This window comes from Balaenoptera ricei, chromosome 11 (assembly GCF_028023285.1).
Source record: "Balaenoptera ricei isolate mBalRic1 chromosome 11, mBalRic1.hap2, whole genome shotgun sequence".
NCBI classification, from domain to species: Eukaryota; Metazoa; Chordata; class Mammalia; order Artiodactyla; family Balaenopteridae; genus Balaenoptera; species Balaenoptera ricei.
Window position 1 is genome coordinate 87,585,826 of NC_082649.1, and position 17,805 is coordinate 87,603,630.

General features: G+C 40.0%; 1 protein-coding gene across 9 annotated transcripts in view; it reads right to left on the reverse strand.

The window, feature by feature from the left end:
- Positions 1-17,805, reverse strand: part of FOXP1 (forkhead box P1) — a 586,392-nt gene that overhangs the window by 311,476 nt on the left and 257,111 nt on the right. For 8 of the 9 annotated variants that reach the window (XM_059940183.1, XM_059940174.1, XM_059940180.1 and 5 more), the window contains one exon: positions 9,422-9,482. The gene's annotated coding sequence lies outside the window, so the exon portion shown is untranslated. Of the gene's footprint in view, positions 1-9,421; positions 9,483-15,515; positions 15,609-17,805 lie in introns of those variants that run through there. The other variant, XM_059940175.1, reaches the window with a different exon arrangement.

Genomic DNA, 17,805 nt, shown 5'->3' on the forward strand with positions numbered 1-17,805 from the left:
ACCCATCAAAGACTACCTATATTAGTATAAGGTAAAGATGATAGACTCATGTGTGGCTCAGGCACCAACTAGTACTTTACTAATCTAGAGATCAGGTTAACCACACCAAGCTATGATGTACTTTAGATGATTAAAGACAACGTACTTTAAGTTCGAGATGTAAATATACATCTCCTTTTACCCTTGCCTTTTATTTGTATTTAATATCTGAACCATCGGATTAGAGAATGAGTTGCATGGCGCAAAATGCACAGGATTCCATCAGGAAACAGTGAGTTTTTCTCTGATCACTTCCCACAGGCTGTCCTATGACCTAAAGGTCAGAGTTAGACCCTGTCCGAGTGGGTCTGCAAGAGGTGGAGGCACATGTGATGATTTTAACAAATAAGAGTGCTGAGCAGGCATTATTCCTGGAAAAATCATTCTAGATGCCTAATTTCCAAAAGCAGACAGGTAGCTGTATGAAGCCAGGAGTGAGATTCAACCATTTTTGGCTCCTGTTAAGGTTATCAACGACTTTCACGTTCAGAAACCCAATGGTCAGTTCTTTGTCACCATTGCTTTTGACCTCTGCGCAGCACTGTATACAAGTGCCAATGCTCGCTTCCTTTAAACAATGTCCTCAATGGGGTTCTGGTTCTCTGGAGTCCCGGAGTTTTCCTCCTGTCTTTGACCTCTCCTCCGACTCTTATGCTCAAATCTCTTAATGGCGTTGGCTTCAGAACTCACATCCTGGAGCCCTTCTCTTCTTTATCGACACCACTGTCCCCCGCCTTGGTGAGCTCATCTAGGTTCATGCCTTTACTGACACTTACATTCTTATAAAGCCTCAACGTATAGCCCTGGCTAAGACATTTCTAGACCCACATATCCAAATGCCCACTTGATATCTCAGTCTGGGTGAGAAATAAGCCACTCCAACCTCACATGTCTACAGCTATACTCCTGGTATCCCCTGCTTCCCTTGTCCACTCTCGACAAAGATGCTTGGCTTGACCAAACTTGAATCAGGCTTCTGAAGCCATCTGTGCACTTCCTTGTAAAGCCCAGTTTTAGCAAGAACCCTGCTCAGTCAGCTTAACCAGAACTCTCTCACCTTTGATATCTGATCACCCTTGATATCTGATTGGGTTCCTCACTCGCCACCATCCTCCAGGTGATGTCGAGTCACCCTAGCTTATCTTCAGCAAGAATCTTGTTAGATCAGTTTAGCCAGAATCCCCCCTTACTCCTGATGTTTCCTTCCGGAAACTGTCCATCTACTGACCGCCCCCCCCCGCACCCTGCTTCTTGGCTATAAATTCTCACTTGCCCATGCTGTAACTGAGGTGAGGTCAGTCTCTTCTTCCTCCTATAAAACCTCACTGCAGCGTTCCCTACACCTATCGGGAAGGTCCCGAATAAAGAAGGCACTACCGTCTTTAACGAGTGAAATTAAATAATTTTTTCCTTTAACACCCCCAAACCTGTTCCCCCACAGTCTTCCATATTTTGGTTAGTGGCAGCCCCAGCCTTCCAGCAGCTGCTTAAACTGAAAGTCCTCAGTCTTCTATCTGACTTCTTTCTTTCTAACCACAGTCAATCCATCAGTTGATACTACCCCATCACACAAGACAAAAATCTTGGGAGTCATCCTTGATGCAACTGTTTTCAAACTTCACATCCATTCCACCAGGAAATCCTTGGATTCTACCTACAGATAAATTCCAAATATAACTACCAAACTAAATTTGTTAGAATTTCATAAATCCCCTGCCACCTCTACTGCCACGCTGATCCTGGCCGTCACCCTGTCTCACTGGGAATTATCACAGTGGACTCCTAACACGTCTTCTTGCCTATCACCTCACCCACCCACCGTCTACTTTCAAAACAGCTTCCAGGGCTTCCCTGGTGGCGCAGTGGTTAAGAATCCACCTGCCAACGCAGGAGACACGGGTTCGAGCCCTGGTCCGGGAAGATTCCACGTGCCGCAGAGCAACTAAGCCCGTGAGCCACAACTACGGAGCCTGCGCTCTAGAGCCCACAAGCCACAACTACTGAGCCTGCACACCACAACTACTGAGGCCCGTGTGCCCTGGAGCCCGTGTGCTGCAACTACTGAAGCCCGCATGCTGCAACTACTGAAGCCCGCGCACCTAGAGCCTGTGCTCCGCAACGGGAAGCTACTGCAATGAGAAGCCCGCGCACTGCAAAGAAGAGTAGTCCCCGCTCGCCACAACTAGAGAAAGCCCGTGCACAGCAACAAAGACCCAACACAACCAAAAATAAAAATAAATAAATAAAATAAATTTATTTTAAAAAACCCAAAAAAAACCTGTTTCCAGAGTGATCCATTTAAAGCGTGACTCACATCTTGTCCCATCTCAAAGCCTATCCACGGCTCCCTACTTCACTAAGAGATTAAGAGTCCAGTGAGCCTTAATGCCCTAATAGGTCTGGCCCTGTTACTCCTTGTCCTTGTCCCCCACTACTCTCCTCCTTGGATGACTTTGGTTTGGCCACAGTGGCCAACGTACTCTTTTGAGAACATGCCATATTCTTTGCTCAAATGCCTGTGCTTCAGTTAGACTTACCCTGACTAGCTACAGTTGCAACCCCCTTCCCTCTGGCAATTGGACCTCCCTTATCCGCCTATAATTTCTCCACCACACCTGTCACCTCATATTTATTTATTATGTTCCCCTACCTGTCCACACCCCCTAGAGCCATGAGCAGAGGTCTTGTCGCTGTGTCATTCACTGCTCTATTCCCCATCAGCTACAGCAAAACTGCCCAAGAGAAATACAATGCCTGCCACATAAGTAATTGTAACCACACTGGAGAAAGTCAAAAGAAACCTTGAAATTAATACTTTACTTAATCCAATGTATCTAAACTATGCTCATTTTAATGTGTAATCAATAAAGAAGAGTGATTCAAATATTTCACATTCTTTTTTCCATACAAACTCCTCGAAAGGCTTTGTGGATTTTAAGCTTACAGCATGTAAGTTTGGGCTAACCACATTTCAAGGGCTCAATAGCTACATGTGGCCAGTGGTTTCAATATTAGACAGTGCAGGTCTATTCTACTCTATTTTTTTTCTGCTCTATTGTATACTTATTCTATTTTTCTTTTTAATTCTTGGGCACAGCCCACTGAATTGATTTCCCAACCCACAAATGGGTCCCCATGTGCCCTGTGAAAATCACTGCTCTAAATAAACTTTAAAGAAATGTCATCTGTAATGAATGGATTTTAGGACACTTCCTTTGGCCTACAGGGACTGCTCACGATCCTTTAAAAGAGAAACTGACTTCCAGAAAAGAGCGGGCTGGAGGAAAGGGTGAGGAAGTGAAGATGCATGCCAATCCATGAACCGAAATCATCACAATCCATATCCAATGATGCAAGATTTTTTTAAATTAAAAGGTAATTTTAAATAACTCACTCCACTGTCAGATAATTAACAAAACATCGAATTACCTGTAATTATATACCATATACCTGCTAATATACAACATACAAGGGAAAGTCTGCATAATCTTCACACTTCAGAAAGAGTGCATCTGAATAGAGCACAAATACTTCAAGTTTTTCCTTTTTCTCCCCCCTCACTCTCAACCCATGCAAAGGCCATGGAAGTACAATAGTTCAGATCAAGGACAGAGAAGTACAAACTTAAATGATTAATTTCATTTTCCGTTTATGAAAGCCCTACTCACCAACAGACTTTTAAAAAGACACCATCAACCTCAAATCCAAACTCAGCCCTGGGCAGAAGGTGCCAACTTCTAAAACAGACTCAAAATAAGGATTCTACCATTGATATACCATTTCCTCTTTAAGGTCCTGGATGTTACTAGATACATTAGAAAGCATACAGTCAAGGTTACCACAGATGTGCTACCCTAAACAGGGCTTTGTTTTCATACATTTTTGAGCTTCAGATTTTCTCTGAGATTTTTGAATTGCCAAAGAAAGGCAATACTTCCTACATCTCTGGTAAGCTGTTAGGTTTTCACCTAAGCTGAGAACTTCTTCCAAAGATGCTCAAGGTAGGCACTTTGGATATCTGTGCCCTTGGCAGATGAAAGAGCAAAAACGTCATGTAAAAAACATGACTAAAACCATTTGTTATTTGTATTTTTACTGTTCACTGTGCAAAAATATGGCTACTTGATAACTGTTGCAAATGTTGTCTTTACTACAAAACGTGCCTTCATGTACATTTCAACAAGTGACTTCTGCTTGAAAACGAACTCTATTGAGCATATTTCTCTGGAAATCAATATTTAAAATTTATTTTCTTTGAAACGAACATTCAAGAGAGACAGCTCTTGTTTACAGAGTTACTGAGTTTAGCATTATGGCTAACAATGTTTAAAAACAGCTAACTTAAAATGCAAACATTTAAATTCTGAAGTTTAACTGTTGGGAGGCCAAGTCTATTTCTATGGAAATATAAACAGCATGAAAACAGTAATTTCCCCCCCAATGCCATCCCTTGCGAGAATATTTCAGGCCACCATTTTGCTGGATTTAGGAGTAAGAACTCATACAACTCTGAGGTTGTAGGACAGCTAAAAATTTAAATGCTTTGGATGAACCTTGAAGACATTATGCTAAAGGAAAGCAGTCAGTCACACAAGACCACATATTGTACGATTCCATTTATGTGAAATATCCAGAAAAGGTAAAACTCTGCAGACAGAAAGTAGATTCGTTGTTGCCAGGGGCTGGGTTGAGGGGATTAACTGCTAGTGGGTGTGGGGGTCTCTCTCTGAGGTGATGAAAATGTTCTAAAACTAGATTGTGATGATGGTTACAAACTCTGTGAATATACTAAAAACCACTGAACAGTACACTTCAAATGAGTGAACTGTAATGTGTGTGAATTATATCTCAGTAAAGCTATTAACAAAAAATTAACATGCCTAATAACATTCACAACAACACTGGCATGAAAGATACAAGGAAATCAAGTTAGTCTAACTTAGCTTTCCGATAATAGTAAAATAGATAAATTCCTGACACCCTGGTCTCCGTGTTAGAGAACACTTTCTCATAGCAACCAATATTTGCCCTTCTGAATACCTGTCACCATCATCCATAATGTCTGTCTTCCCCTTTACAACATAAACTCTAGGAGGACAGAGACGGTATCCTTCTTATGTAGTGCTATGATCCTAGCACCTAGAACACAATCATCAATAAATACCTGCAGTAAGAATTAACGTATATACGCATGTAGTATGTACATTTGTAGGTATGTATGAATGAATGAAATTACTGGACTGAGGCATTTCAACCAATCAAGTTGCTGGTGTCCTAACTGTCCCCTTAAATCTGTTCTCCAGTTCTCCCATGCTCCTGGCTACCCAGCTAGAGACATTTCCCAGCAGTCCTTGCAGCTTCTTGTGAAATGATCATAATCTTACCAATTAAACGTCAATGGATGTGATGTGTGCAATTTTTAAATCATTTGCTTCAAAGAAAATTGCTTGCCTTGGACTTCACTGTATTTCAACCATGTAGATAAGGACAAAGGCCCAAAGTAGAGAAGCACAAAAGAGAAAGAACCCATCCAGTCAAGCTAGACTGGCCAGATTATTAGATGAGACAGGGAAGTAAACTTCTATTTGATTTAAGCCATTGTATGTTGGAGTCTTTATGTTATATCAGCCTAGTCTTTAACTCTGAGTGTTACAACCCAGGCATGGGTATATGAGTGTGAAGGGGAGGCAGGACGGAATTCAATGCTTAACTAAACTGACTGACTAGTCGTTTCAGCCAACGTGGTCAGCTGGTATCACTCTTTCCCAGTGTCTTTATAACAACTTCATGAATAGGCAAATAATTCAAATGCTTAATGCTATAAAGAGGTCATTTTGAATGGATTTAACTCAGAATATCGTCGTCATTAAGTAAACATTTGAATCGCGTAAATATACACTTTCAAAAGAACCAATGAATACATTTAAAATGGCTGGATAGCTATTTTTAACTTTGTTTGTAACCAAGAAATAATTTGTAATACGTAAGACACAATGAGTGAAGTCTATAAAGATGCCTTATCATCCCTTAATCTAACAAAAAAATAGCTCACGTTGGGGGTGGAAGAAAAACTGCAACGATCACCCTTTCTTTTAGATTGTTTTTTAACTTTCTCATTAACAAGTTGACTATAAAACTGAAGCAACACAAAAAATGAAGTTTGAAGATGACCAATATTTAAAGAATAACCATTTAACTGTAATCTATATGAGCTTCATGATTATCATCAATTAACTCCCACTGTCATTCAGAACTGAACCCAAGACAATGAATTTCACAAATTGGATTTGAAGTTTTAGCAAAAACCTGTGTGGGTGAATTGCAAATGTTTGGGGGAAGCAGGGGAAAAAAATGACACAGAAACCTATATATTAAACCACCAAACCAAGGCAGCCATGATAGAATGGCATCAATATGATTGTGACCAGAGCACGTTGTCTTTCTAGCTCCAGTCTTGATATTTTACATGACCTTGGATAAGTTACTAATGTGACCGGTTTGCCAGTTTGTAAAGTGGGGGTTATAATAATTACCGGCTACCTCTCAGGGATGCCAGCAACCAGACCCATTCTGTAAAGTGCTCAAATCTACCTGGAAGCAGTTGTTCTATCACTACCAAGTATGATGAGTGTTACGTATGATCTTTCAGATCTCTGAATCTAACTTGGAAAAATGTCTTCATCTGGCTTTCTGAATTTTCCTGGCCACTTTTATGCACATAACCAGTTGTTCCCAGAGTGCCACTGTAGGCACATTTATTTGCATTTATGCTGACTGTTAATGAGTCCCGGATTGCGAATTTGGGCATGCCACTGACTGAGGAGCTCCTGGTATCTGAAATCTCTATCCTGTGAGTACTGTGGAAGATGGTGCTGGTCTCTTGACCATCACTGGGCAGCACAGTATCTTTGTTTAAGGTTTGTTCACTGGGAGGAAACACTAAGCATTCTATCCATTTTATAAATTTTTTTAGATTTTATATTTTTAACAAATCTTTTTTTTCCTTCATATATAAGAGGTCAAGATATGTAAGGATTAGTTTTTGAAGGATCCTTGAGCTTGTTAAAAGGTAAAAGTACATGTAAGTTATTATTTATTTGTCTATATATCTTATTTCTAAAAAAAAAAACTGAAAAGGGCGTCAAAACACAAATGGAATTGATATTGTAGAAGAAAAACAGTTAAATAATAAAATGTTAATTGGGAGTAGGAAAAATGAAGTTGACTTAAAAGCAGAATATCAACAACAAAAAGTTGAAGTTAAAAAATACTACTAAGCTTAAGCAAAAACTCTTACTCTGAGATTCCTAGCAGTCAAGACAAAAAGAAAAATTAGATGAATTCGTTGTTCAGCTTCCTTTGTTTCATGAAAGGAGGCATCAGGAGGACAAAATTTTTCTATTCTCCTTAAATTTGACAAAGCGTTCCTGATTTGCTGGATACTACATAATACACCATGTTCTTGACAGTAATTATAAAAAAGCTTGTTTTTTCCTCCGCATGGACTACCTTTCTTAGTCAACTAATGACAAATTCCTGGAAACTTTTTTTTCCCCCAAACTTGCCCTTGACTCATGATATCTTTAACCTTGAACAGTATCATGGAATTGGGAAAAATCATACTGCACAAATTCAAATATTTTCATGTCATGGGTGTAAGCATGGTCATCATAATGACATCAGTCAGGAGAAAAATAATTTATGCTTACAGGTGATTCCAAATAAAACAATGAAAACCTACTCATTAAGCCCATTTTTGGAGCTGGAGGGATATTTCATCTTTTCAACCACTTTTCCAGCTTTGTTTCATCACAATTTTTAGCTGCACCAGAAACCTTTGCTAACAGCACAAAATGAGTTCAGCACCTGGCATGGCTTTCAATGAGGAACACCTTGGATTGAGATCTTGCAGGGATCACAGAGACCAGAACACACAACATGCAGCTGACTAACCGTGGCAGAGACAAAATGCCACAAAACAGGAAATAGTGACTGGATGGCCTTTTACAGAAGGCGGCTGCAGAGCCCTGAAGTAGACTAAAACTGGGAAACTGGGAAGTGCTTTGCCAGAAATCATGTGAGGTAGGACCTGAGAGCCCCAAAGACTGGTTGGAATCAACCTTTTCCATGCCAGAACATCTGAAAGGTAATATATCCTCTTTGGAGGTCAATTAGGTGCTTCCCACATGGTTTAATTTAAACAACAAAGATAGTGAAATGAGGAAAGTTGGTTGGATTTTTTGGGCCCAAATCAAATGTGCCAGAATGCAACTGGAAAAACAAATCCCTACCTTGATAGTGCCTTCTAGAACCCCCAAACCCTGGGTGAGATTAAAAACAAAACCGATCTAAGAATCTTCACATTAGCAAAGTTTCACAAAAAACCTTGCTCAACTGAAGAATAAGAAGTCTGTATCTTACAAATTCATAAACTCTAATTTGGTAAGAGCTGAGCAAAGGCTTTGTGTAGTAACCAGGCTGGCAAGTAAGTGTTTTAAAGCAGACACAAATCTACTCAATCAAATGCAAACACCATTGGCCAAGATTCAAAAATAAAATGAAGACGCTTGCTCCTTGAGAAACATCAGACTTGAAAGTGACCTGCAAGATGAGCTTGAGGGAGGCGACCTCTGCCCTCACCAGAGACATACTTTGGGAATCAAAAAAAAAAAAAAAATGTAGCCTCCAGAACCGTTTTAACCAGAGTGCTTTTTTTTGCCCCTGCTCCCAAAAGTGAGTTTGAGAAAATTTAACTTAGCTTTAATTCATCAAGCTACACTAGTCTCTATGAAAACTTCTAATTTTAAAATCAAGTACTCATTTGATTTTCAAGCAAGGTCAAGAGAACAAGGCAGCTGAGCGCCGACGTTACAGGGACATGCCCCACGCCACACGGCAGTGACATCAACACGGCGTGTTGCTATGGTGCCTGACTATTAATTTCTGAAAGAAGGGATTATAAAGCAGCCAGATGAACATCCACCGGATGACACCACTTCAGCACAGAAGACGGACATGCGTTACTCCTGTTTGCAGCAAGTTAATTTTATGAATCACCACTTTTGTGATGTGAATATTCCTTTCTAACTTTAAACCTACCAAGTCAACAACCAAAAAAAAAAAAAAAAAAATTCGACTTCCACAAACAGGGGAAAAGTTTGATAATATTTGGGGGGGGGCGGGGAATGTGACTATGTGAACCATTTGTTAAGAGCAATCTTTTCTTTAAAGGCCTTCGAAAATATGCTACATACACACTTACACACAAATAAATACATGTATATTTGATAATTCTGTAGATCCGAAAAGAACTGAATTAAGATGCCTAGAAGTTGGTAGATAGAGTCCTAGATGTAATTCCACTAATCATATTTGCATTTACCTTTTTTGGCTTCTGTAAAGCAATCTTCTGTTATAGTCACCTCAAAAGGTCACTTCTTACCCTGAAAACAAAAGAGAATATCAAAATCTGAATGTCAAGACAAAGTAGCAACCACCTATTTGCCTGGGAGAGATGCAAGAAAACCAACCAAAGAACTCAATTCTATTTAATGGCAAAAGACTCTCAGATAATAAAAACCCGTGTCAACACCTCCACTTAGTGGACCATGTGCCTTTGAGGCTCTTCAAGACGATAACAACAACTTGGACGGAAAAAGTCAAGATGAAGCATTTCACATTTTGCCTATGAACTTTTTCTCATCTTGTTGTCTATCAATTTATTTCATGTGGAATAACATGTGAGTCACAGGCCTTTGTTTTTGGAAACCAGACTGCTACTTGAACGTGTCTTTGTTTGGTTAACATCCACGACATCTCTAATTTCATTAAAGCAGAGGCTTATTTTTTTTCCCCTTGCAAGAGTGTTAGTTCTTATAGACAAGATGCTTTATGCCACTCTGGACCTTTCAAAATGAATAAAAGCACCACAATTTTCAGCTTGCGGAGGGGTGGGGGTGGGGTTTATTGGTGGGTGAAAGCTGTTCACACAATGTTTTCCACTTAGCGTACTTCTACCAGACCTACTAAGTTCAATAAAAATGGCTCGTGTCAGATGAAATCAACAATTGAAATCAAGCTTCCTAAAACACAAAGGAAGCACGGAACACATCTAACTCCTGCATCTGCATACTCCCTTATGCAAAACAGCGTATAATCCTTTAAGAAACATTACAAGCTGCCTCTCTCTGCCCATGTAACTGGGATCAACATATGGCACAAGGGAAAAGAAAAACATTTGTTTATTAATTTAGATCAAGTTACCAACAGGGTACAGGATTCATTCCACATCAATTGACCAAATGCTCATATATACGTATGTTTTCTTAAGATGGTGAAGTCATACCATCTTTTTACTAAAACGTTAATATCCTTTTGCTTGCTCTTCAGAACAATATGTAATGAAGTGGTTCAAATTTGATACAGAATATATCTCTGCTCATCCCTCGGCCGTTGGCCCTGAATGTGGAAAGGCAAACATCATTGAGAAGAGTTCAATCTTATTTCACTAGGGCTAAAAATTTGAAAGTGGTACTTTGGTGTGTACTATCTTTGAGGAATTGATCGGAGGCCAATTTATGACATTTCCACAAGCAAGTGTATGCAGATTCTTGCCATTAAGATTGGGAAAAAATGCAGGCTCTGAGTGAAATCATAATTTTCATGTTTACTGTAAGAGGAAATTGGAGGTTTTCACCATAAATGTTCACCATTTGGGTGGGGGAAAACCCTAGCTCTGGGACTTGAAATTACTGTTTTGCAACCTGCCCCAAACCTTTTTGTTTTGACACAAAACAATTCAAATCGAAAATGAAAATCGTGTGCTTTACTGCTGAGGTGTGTCGCCAGGGATTGGTTTCTCCAGCGGTGAGAACTTGGTTAGAGCGCAAACAGTGATAAGAAAACAGAGCTGTGATGGTCGGGTCCTCGAGGTAATGCTGAGATCTACAAAGCAGCCCCGCCCCACGCCAATAAGAAGAGCTCATGAGACACGAGGCACAGCAGCCGTCTCACACAACAGAAATTTCCATCTCCACCACTCATCCAATCTTAAATGGAAAGTAAGTGAACTCTGGCAGACCCTACTCAATTCAGGGCAAGAACGCCCTTTCTCCCTCCTTTTCACTTGAGATGTTTTCCAACGTGTGCACTCTAAACTAATTTTCATTTTTATCTATTGAGTTGCATCTATTTTTGCATTTTTGGCAGTCAGGTCTATAGTATCAGACTTTGCAATGCAGATAAGATTGCATTGCAAAGATCATATAGGCCTGGCAAACAATTGCACCTTATTAAAATTTAATGTCTGTAAAAAAAAACAAAACAAAAAAACCTGCTGAAAATGCCTACTTTGAATAAAGTTATCTCTAGTGTTGTATTCAAACCTGCAGAACATTTCCAGGTAAGTACTGCGTCTGTTTCTCTACTCACCTATAGCTACCTAGAACAGTAGGTAAGTGAACACAGAGCAAAAGTATAAGCTGGTTCCCCCTCACAGATTTTATGAGCGTAATTTTTCCCTGGAGGAAAAAAATTAATAATAACAATATTATACAATTGACCCTCCAACTTATAATCACTAAAGCAATACAAATTTGGCTACATTTAATTTTTACTTAGACATAAAAAATTGGCAGTGGGATACAAACCCTATTTTCTTCCATTTTGAAGTTCCATAAATTTTAATGCAAATGTACATTTGACCACTCATTAATTTATTTCTGTTGATTTTAGTTTTTAGTATACATTAGCAAAGTAATCTAAAAGATATTTTTCCAGCTTTGCTGAGAAAAGATTAATAGTTCAACAGCTGTTTGCCATCATGCTAAATTAAATGAAATGTGTCAATATAATAGACAAGAAAATTAGGGAGTAGTTCTGGGGCCTGAGTCTGCCTCATTACTAGCCTACAAGAATCAGAAATCAACAACTAGCAGAAAAATCTGCATTTCATTTTTTCCAAAGCATAAAACTTCCATTTCCAAAACTGCTATTAAAAACAGAACAAAACAAAACGCTTCACCTTATCAAATATATCAACTACATACCTGCATGTTTACTGGCAGCACAAGCAACAAAAGTAAAAATTAAACGACTATGTAACGCTTTTAAGTTAAAAAGAAAAATAAAAATATTACCCTGCAGCCCCCTTGTCTCCTCTTAGAAAAAATGCTGGCACCAAATGAATTGCTTTTTTTTTTTTCTTTTTCTCTCCTTCTTAAGTTTCCTATTGGTTTTAGGTTTTTAAAGGTGAGCCAGGGATACGGTAAATAGAAATCACTTATTTTCCTTTATGTCATTCTCTGTACAATTAAGAGCCTGTGAACACCAGAAAATGTTCTGAGCGTGACCTCTTAACTATTGTTTGTGATAATGTTATTTACCCTAAAGCTATTTGATGACCGTAAAGACCTTGACCACGACATTACTCTTCAGCTGAGATCCCTAGGTTAGGAGACTAATGTACCTTCCTCTTCCTCTGTCTCCCCAGTTCCCCCTATTCCATTAGGAATTTCACTCTCTAGACCCCTTAGGTTACTACAGTGCTTCAATTTCATACTTTCTATCAGTATATTTGCCCTTAATTTAACCAATGTGATCCTGCCCATTGGTATGGCCTAGCTGGAAACGAGGTGCAGGTAAACATGGAGGTGTGATTTTATTTCACAAGAAGAAAAATGAACAATATACGCTCTATTTTTTGCCATTAAAAATATTTCTCCCTCTTTTTTCATGGCCAACTCAAGGAAATGATTTGCATCAGGATTTCAGCGTTATATTTCATTTCGTACAAGTATACAAGAGACTGTGAAGGACACAGCCACCTTATTTCACTGCAACCTTCAGCCCAGCGAACGCTGGCTGAGAACCTACTGTGTGTCAGTGTCCCTGGGATGCGAGGATGATGAACGTCAGCTCCCGAGCCATGATGAAGGTGGCAGTTAGGAGTTTCATCTCTGGCTAGAGCAACCCTTCTCCCGAAGTCCAGAGAAACAGGGTTCAAACTTCCCATCCTCCCAAATATCCCCATCAAATGACATATACTTCATCTGAGAAAACAGAAAATCTCAAAGGGCCAGTTTCCAAGAGATGGCTGTCTCTTTAACCTGTGAATCTTAACTCATGTGGGCTTTTCTGTCTTGTTTTTCAAAGATGTCCTAGAAAAACAGAACTATCTTCAACACAAACTCGACTAGCTGAGAAATGATAATACAAGGGTCACTTCATTTTCTTGCACTCAAGACAAGAAAATCCACTTAGAAATCAACCTGAAAGTCTTTTTTTTTTTCCTCTGCTCTAATAACTTCAAATACTGAGTCAGGCTTACAATAAGAAAGAGGAAGGAGGGAGGGAAGGAAGTGAGAAAAGAAGGAAAGAAACAGGGAGAGTACACGGGCAGGGGTGGGAGGGGGGGGGGTAAGGAAAAGGAAGTAAATTAGAAAGAAAAGAAAGAAAAGGAAAACTATTGTGTCGAGCAGGTCTCTGGGACCAGAGGCGACCCTGGCCATCACCCAGGTTTGCTGGTTTACAAAGGGCCACATCTCTTTTACTTCTCTTTAGCAAAGAAAAATCTACCACAGGGGACCCATCACTGCACCTACGTCCCCCTCCTATTGCTGCGAGGAACATTTTACTTCCTTTCTCCCCACCCTCTGGGACCCTCAACTAAATCAGAGGACCTAACTTGGGGTCCATTCTAGTAAGAAGAATCTGAACTACTCTACATGAAGTAAGCCCCATGGTACAGGCAAAACCTGGCCGAGGCTTGCCTGTGGAATTACTTCAGGCCCCCCGCAACTCCATGTTGGCCCATCTCATTTGGAGAAAACCACTCTCTCTTACCTTAAAGGAAAGCAAAACCCTGGTCATGGTCCTGTGAAAATATTTTATAGGTATCCCTTAGCAGGCTTTAAATGTTGAAGCCTAAAAACAATATTTGCTGTTTTCTCTTTGAAGCTCTAACAAAGCCTTTGTTTTAGATTTACGCGGAGTGTGTGCAACAAGAGTTAATAATCAAATCCATCCCAGCCCCCATAAATGTTAAACAAAAAGATAAAAGAAATGCAAATAGCTATTGTCATGGAAAGTTAAAGTACCTGTCTGTATTTTTAAGTGAAAACTATTATCTCTATCAATCAAAATTTAAGAATACAATAGCGCTAATCACAGAAGGTGCTCTGGCGGAGTTACTTTTCCTCATGAAAAAAAAAAAAAAGTATTCTTCCCCTTAAAAACCGAGCATAAAAGTCATATACTTACAATTAGACAGGGTATTTGTAATTTTATTATTAAAAACCTTCAGCGGCCTCACTGCTAACAAATGCTTCTAAGTCTCTAGACTGATTTGTACCTAAGAAGACCCAAGTCCCTACATATTTTAATAAGGTTGATGAAATTGGATTCACATTCTCACGGTTTCCGACCTGCGGGGGAACAGCACACTCTTCTGTTGAAAAGAGTCACTCAAACAGAGGCAACAGTTAACTGGCAATGAAAACTCCTTTCAGACCCTGGACACAATTCCTAGCCTCTGAGATATCTTTACATAGGACATACCTTCCCTTGGACGGCTCATCCTTCTTAATTGTGGCAATTTAGTTTTGAATTTCTCCCACGACTTCTACCATCATACCCCAGAATGATCAAAGTGCACAGCGTGTCAATTTCTCTAGGTCTCTCTCTCTCTCTCTCTCTCTTTTTTTTTAAATTTCACTTTTAAAAAAGACTGGATTAAGACCCTGAACATCGTACTTTCTAAAGACAGTACAGGAACAAAAAATATCAAGACCCCAGATAGTAAAACCAACAGCGCAAGATTAAAATTCCTAGAGCAAACAGTTAAGCCAGGATGCCATTATGCAGGCTGAGTCTGGATGGATGTCTCCTCCACCATGGGGCCAAGAGGCTGTCATCTTCCCCCCAGCAAGATCAGATTTCCTTCCCTCCCAACCGCCGCTCTGCACAGCACGGCCAACATCTCCAGTGTGCTATTAATATCAATGAAGAGACGATTCGATTTCCACTGAAGAAAACCCTTCCTATTCCGGCACAGACTTTCGGGGAGGACCCTGGCCTGGGGATAGACAATACAGCAGCAGAGTTTCACTGCTTTCTTACAGTTCGGTCTCGCACACTGTTTGAAGGCTTTTAGCAAACAATGGCAGCATTATCTGCAGGACAGTTACAAAACAGGATTTGTTAGGACAAAGAATAATAAAGCTGTTCTCTTTCTCTCTCCCCATCTCCCTCTCTCTGTTTCTCCCCCACCCCCCCGCCCCCCGCAGTTCCCAAGAGCCTCTCTCTGCCAGTTGAAAATTCAGCCACATTTCCTGAGCGGCACCTGTACTTGTCTATTTCAACGCTGCCAAGCAACTGACAAACGGCCCAGGAACCAGGACCAGAAGAGCGGGCAAAGTAGCCTCTCAACATTTGGAAAATGAAACAAAAGTATCAGCCTTGGCTTCGCACACACTTACCCGTTCATGGTGAGGAAGGGAAGCTTTGGGGCCGCAGAGGCAATTTTCACACAACGGAAGAAAGTTGAGAGTTTGTAAGGGAGAAAGTACAGGCGCTGGGAAGCCTGCGAGCTCTCAGGGCTCCCAGGCTGGCGGCAGTGTGAGGGAGGACTGAAGGTATGTGGGCTAAACACAACAAAAGCCACTGCCTTACTCTAGATTAAATATGCAGGAAGAGGCCCCTTTGCATAAACACAAACACTCAGCAAATGAATAACTGGCTCAATCAGACGCCCGCTGTGCCTTCTACCTGTCTTCTCTCTGACGGGAGACACTGCCTGTTCCAAAGGACAAGGACTAAACAGGAGACAGTTAAATGTTCTATTGCTATAATAACAATTAAAATGAATTGCATTCATTAGTAATTAAGAACTCACTCCTGGCGGGGGGGGGAATGTATGGCGGAGGGCGGGCAGGGCAGGGGGGCGTGGGGAACACAGGGCTATTGTTGTATCTCTAGCACTCCAAAAAGAACTTGGCGTAAGACACATCAGCAGAGTTTTACTGTAGCTTGAATTTAAGATCTCTAATATTCAATGAGAGGTTTAAACAATCACATGTTTTCGGCCACAATTTAAGGTCAGAAATACACCTCTTGTTTCTCTGCTTTGCCCCATTAGAAACCGATCCTTGTGAGTCTGTACCTCCAGAAGGATCTGTTGCATCTATGTGTAAATATTTACACATATAAAATATATACACACATACATGCACATATATGTACGTGCATATACGTGCATATATATGCTCTCACACAGAATATTCACACATATCTAATTAAAGAGAATAAACCAAACAAAAAGTGTCCCTTTACACTCTTTGGTTCACTAATGATTTAAGAAAAACAATTTGAGTCTTCCAAAAATACATCCCAAATGCCTGCCTTTCAAATGTCATCAATCCATGACCACTCATTTAAAAACATTACCCATATATTAGAAAGAATGCTTTTAACTGAGTGGCCTCAACCACTTATAATTTCAATTAAATAACATAATTACAGTCAACAATTTTCTCCATTTTGGCAGAAAATATGCCACACCTCAACATAATTTGTCCTTAGAACCGAGGAATTTAAGCAAGAGGAAAAACATGCGGGCACTAGGAATTCACTACTGCATTTTCTCAGCTCATGGAGTCAACTCATACCCCTAGCCTCTTACTGTATGGTCCAGTTACATGTTGGTCTTAGTAACTTAATTATTTTTTAATAACCTTTGCAGTATTAAATGATTTCATTTGAAACATAAATAAGATTATGTTCGTCTATGTCCTTTTAATGCCACATAGGACTTTGGGGGCAAATCCAGCACTGCTATTCCATAGGATGTGCCTACATTATTACTTGGACTAAAAAAGGGTAGGTCACAGGTCCTTCACAGCCTCAGAGGATGTACCATGATTACGCTAGCCAAGGGAAATAAGGTGGCTTTCTATTTCCAAAGTGGGTTTTATTTTATTAACACCACACTGTTTCCTGGCTATATCATTCTGCCCCAAAAGCAAAAGAATATTACTGAAAAGTTTTTAAAAAACCAATCTTAAACATATATTATGGTATAATACAGAGAGAAAATCTGAAAATTCCCAAAGTCCCCTGAAATAAAATACAGGTTCTTTAAGAGGGGGTCCCCAAGAAACTCAAGATGCCTATTCTCTTCGCTGTTTTGTCTTGAAATGACCTTCCAAGTCAGGTGTTAGATAACCCTCTTGCGTAGACTATAGTGATCTAACCTTGATGCAAATAAACCATAGAACAAAATTTAATCAGTATATCACTGTGAAAAAGGCCTTTGTCCATCCCAATGGAGCTTCTAATGACTGTTTTGGCAGTTCTGGCAGGTAGTTATGCTTCCCAGCTCATCTATATCTCATACTGGTTGAGCAAGCTAATGGAAATGCTGTTAGTGGAATCCAATATTAATGCTCTGTATCGTGCAAACCTGGATGCAACTGAATATATTACACAATTATAGGTAGTATCTAATTCCATAGGTATTAGATACTGTCCTCGAAATTAATATTTTAATGAGGAGAGTGAAATAAAGACGACGATCCAGGTAAGGGATCCATGCATTGTGGCCCCAGCTAAGCTCCTTGCCGCCAGAGCACTGGATCCCTGAGCAAACAGCACAGACATAGGGATTGTGACAAAAATCCATATGCAAGCTTTACAGGCTGAGTGACACATACTGATGCACAGAGTCAAAGATGTCATCCTCACACAAGCGCCACTCGCTGCAAGCTTGAG